The sequence below is a fragment of the Salvelinus sp. IW2-2015 genome, linkage group LG32 (assembly GCF_002910315.2).
Source record: "Salvelinus sp. IW2-2015 linkage group LG32, ASM291031v2, whole genome shotgun sequence".
Lineage (NCBI taxonomy): Eukaryota > Metazoa > Chordata > Actinopteri > Salmoniformes > Salmonidae > Salvelinus > Salvelinus sp. IW2-2015.
In genome coordinates, this window is record NC_036871.1 from 14,172,786 (window position 1) to 14,177,411 (window position 4,626).

The 4,626-nt window shown below is 40.0% G+C and overlaps 1 long non-coding RNA gene across 1 annotated transcript; it reads left to right on the forward strand.

Annotated features, from left to right (window-relative positions):
* LOC111956744 (uncharacterized) lies at positions 1-2,287 on the forward strand. Its single transcript, XR_002876311.2, has 2 exons — positions 1-109; positions 603-2,287. It is a non-coding gene; the product is annotated as an uncharacterized lncRNA (long non-coding RNA).
* The last annotated feature ends 2,339 nt before the right edge of the window (positions 2,288-4,626 follow it).

Here is a 4,626-nt window from a genome sequence, read left to right on the forward strand (position 1 = left end):
TCAACTCGTCCGGTGGGCAGGGACTGTCCCCATCCATGGACTACAGACAGGTGTGTCGGAATGGGCCCAGCCAGCACCTCGACTGGACCAGCGAATACTGCGGCAACGGGTAGGAATTCACTCTCACTCACTCTGACAGTTATTTGCATGACAGTTACTGGCTGGCAAGATTTCATGACCACCACAGCTCTACACACACCCATTATTCTATTCACACACACACACTCAGAATACTCATCATTATTATATAGTATGACAATAGAGAAACACAGCAGATATGAGAGTATGAACGGAGTTTATACTCTGTGTGACCTTTAGGGCAGGTTTCCCAGAAATAGATGAGGTCCAATTATGAACTAAGAAGTACTTTGAATGGAGAATCTCCATTGAGCAAGCTCTGTATTCCAGGAGTAGGTGATTTTGTTTCACTCTTCCAGTCTGAACCCAAGTTGCAATCAATCAATCAAACTCTTATTTTAATTGTATTTCACAACACAAATGCAAGGGTCTCAACACATGTTAAGAGACATTGATTATTATTGATTGATTGATTATTATTTTATTATTATTCCTCATGGTTCCTCCATCTCCTCTTCTTTCAGAGCTCTTCAGAGAGACAAGCCTCTGTTCCTGACCTGATCTGACCTCTAACCTCCACAAAACCACCCCCGGAACAGACTGCAACCTGACCTGGTCCACATTCGGTCCCACTCTGCGTTCACTGGACCAAGGCATTGCCCTCAACCCCAGCAGAAACTCCTTGACCACCACCCCCCACTCTGGCCAAACCATCTGACCGTCACTCAAACAAGAAAGGCAGAAGCACATTTTCCAAAACATCCATATTTTGATATGTTTTGGTTCTTTGTGATCTACTTTGAAAATAATCATACTGATGTCATGAGTGGGTTTTGGATTCTTTGTGACCCACACTCTACCCTCACCTGATATTAGATACAAATGTCAAGTTAATGTTTTTGGACTTTGCAATGTATGCCCATAAAGGCACAAATAAATGTGTTCAGAGATGTGAAAGAATAGGCAGTACTGTCCTCTCTACTGACGTGTCATTGGATCGTTACTGATATGTCACTGGGTTGTGTTTTGAGGAAGACAAGCTGGTGACGTAAAAGCGTTATGTTAAGACCATTGTTCAAATCCCAGAAGTTAATTTAGCACTTAGGGGCTCTTGGGTCTTTTTTTCCCACACATAGCAAGATGTCAACCAAAACCCCAAAATTACTTTTATTTTGAAAGGAAAAACAAGATCTTTATCATTTGAAAAAATAAATAAAGAACACCTATTATATTTCTATACCTCTTTCCTCTTTCTCTTAATCTCTGGCTCTCTCTCTCTGCTACTGGACTGCCTTAGAGACTGTTGTGTGTCTTTGAGCAGTGTTGTGTTGCTCTTTCTAAACTGATGATGATGATGTTCATAGGATCCTCTGTGGACTATGCCTCGGCTGGTTAGTGTAGCCATCACCTCAAGCTGTACATAGATTTCTGTTTTACTCTTACTCCTAGAGTATAAAAACAAAAGCTTTTTTTCCCCCAAGTGCGGTGTGATTGTGAATTGGATCACACCGGTTTTAATTTAACTATCAAAGAATAAGGGAAATTGATTGAACAGCTTTTATAGCTGTTTGGATGCTTTTGGGCGTAAGAATTGTCAATATAATGATATTTGTAAGATAAAACTTGGTAAATCAGTTGTTTTCATCCTCTGAAATAACGTCGTAAACGTTGGCTGCCCTTTACCTGGAAAACATCACAAAATATGAGTTTTGTGAAAGTAGACAAATAAAAACAAGTTTTGTTTTGTACAAGGACAAAATCCTTTTTTTGTACAACTTCTGGGCATATTGATGATATGGATTGTCATCAACCTCCTGTATCTGAAGTTGCTTTTCTTTATCAGCAGAAAGTGTCTGATAATGAGAGAAGGAGATTGGTAGAGACAGATTGGCAGAGTGGCAATATATAACCCTGACATCTGGCTTGTCATCGCTCTTCTGATCGCTCCATCGCTCTCTCTCTTTCTCTCCATCAAGTCTGTTCATCATGCTGCGCCTATTTATGAAACAATAACTAGGTGTTTTTTAAGCCCTTATGTTTAATAGTGTTGATGATGGCTGTCTTCTCTGTTCCATTTGGGTTCCTTTCTTTTGGCAGAAAAACGTCTCCAGGCAACAACAATGTGAAGAATTGTGTTCTTATTTTTAGTTTCTAATGTGTTTGAAAGAAATAAAGTCAAACCTGCATTTTTTTGTGCAGTAATCACTCACTTTTGGATTCCCTGTGTTTTTATTTCAACCTAAAGTGCCTGAGGGATTGGGAGAACATAGACAACCAGAGTCCTAATTGTGTATATCCTTGTCTCAGAGTTTGAGAGTAGGTGTCGACTAAAAGTAGCAATTTCAGCTTTATCGTGAAGATTAAAATACTTCCATGAAGATGTTTTGTTTTGTTACTGTAAACCAGTAGTTATGGTGATTTAGTTTGAGTTGGATTTATTTGCACCAAAGAAGACAACTGATAGTCAACAATACAGATTTTTTTTTTTTTACGAAAAAGAAACGGTGTGCAGGTGTGGTTGGAAGCCCAAAGGCTTACATGAAAACCACACAACAAAAAACAACATACAACACATAAGTATCACAATCGCTGTATTTCAGGGAAGAAAAATACTTGTTTAAATTCAGTCTTCTACTGTGTTATGTTTTGTACAATTTCAAGACTATGTACTGTACATACAGATGTAGACTGTCACAGCCAGCACAGTAATAATTGATCAATATAGATCAAGAGATTGATGAACACCAAGTAGGCAGCTGTTAATATCATCCTCGCCAGACCATTTTGTACATGGTGTCCTGGTTGGTCAGTTTGACCAATTCATGAATGTATTATCAGCTAATATTACGAATACCGGTAGTACGTTTTTGGATCATTATCAAAATGGGCCTAGAGATTGTGATTTGCTATTTAGAAAAAAAAGGAAAAAGTATTTACGATAGTGTTAAAGTTTCAAAGTACAATATGTATGCTCATATCTATCAGTATCGTGTTCGTTTAAGCTGAGAACAATAGCGTGTGTTGTGGGTGAGGGTTGGCGTGTGTTCATCGTGATTCCATTTAATCTATCTATCTTTAACAAGTTACTCTGAACAACAATTTCCTCTTTCCATCTGTCCAGTGCCTATGAATGAATATATTATGCACAAGTCATGTACCCCATAGACTAGGAGTTGCCAACCCTCCTCATGGAGAGCTACTGGGCATGCAGGCTTTTGTTCAAACCCTACTTTAACATACCTGATTAAGCTGATGAGCAGCTGATTAGTAGAATCCTGTGTGTATTCAGCAGGGCAGGAGCGAAGTTCTGCAAACCCAGTAGTTCTCCAGGAGGAGGGTTGGCCTCCCCTACCATAGACTGGCCTGAACTCCACATGAGAAAGACATCAGTAGCTATGCACTGCCATCTGGCGGCCAAAAGATAGAACAACATGTAAAACAATTGCATTAGCAGTGAATACATGACCAGAAGGGGGCGCTAGAGCTAATGATATAGTACAGGGGTACTCAACTCTTACCCTACAAGGTCCGGGGCCTGCTAGTTTTCTGTTCTACCTGATAATTAATTGCACACATCTGTTGTCCCAGGTCTAAATCTGTCCCTGATTAGAAGGGAACAATTAAAAAAGGCAGTGTAACTGGCTTCGAGGTCCAGAGTTGAGTTTAAGGGATATAGTACATTACATATCCATTTCTGGGGGTCGTGGTACTGGTGGGGGTGAGACTGGGGCCCCACCATGGAGGCCCTGGGACTCTTTGACCTCACCTGGGGAGCATCGTTGTAACTCTGGAGGAAGAGAGAGGTGTGTGGTACAGTCACCTTCAAAAGGAGTGGCACCCTTGATAAAAAATGAACAAAAAATAATGTATAGAATAAATAATACCAGTACTGAGCTATATTGTAATTTTCCAACATGGGAAATATATTTTACTTGATTAATTACTCAATGGAATCAACCAAAAATAATGAAATAAAAAATTCTGAACAAAAATGTGCAAAAACTATATCATTTTTGGTACCCCTGTTTTTAATACCCACCCCTTGCGAGGATAATGTCACTGAGCCTTTTCTATAATGTTTAATCAGATAGGAGAACAATCTCCTATTGGAGAACATTGGGAGGGATCTTATAATTTCTCCATACAGAATCCTTCCAGATCCTTGATATCCTTTGTCTGCTCTTATGGACTGTCCTCTTCAATTCAAACCACAGGCTTTCAAGGGGGTTCAAGTCCGGAGACTGAGATGGCCATTCCAAAATGTAGATGTGATGGTCAATTAACAATTTCTTGTTGATTTCGATGTATGCTTGGGGTCATTGTCTTGATGGAAGATCCACTTATGGCCAAGTTTCAGCCTCCTGGCAGAGGCAACCAGGTCTTTGGCTAAAATGTCCTGGTACTCGGTAGAGTCCATGATGCCGTTGACTTTAACAAGGGTCCCAGGACCAGTGGAAGCAAAACAACCCTATAATACACAAAGATCCACCACCGTATCTTACAGCAGGTATGAGGTTCATTTTCTGCATATGCATCCTTCTTTCAGCG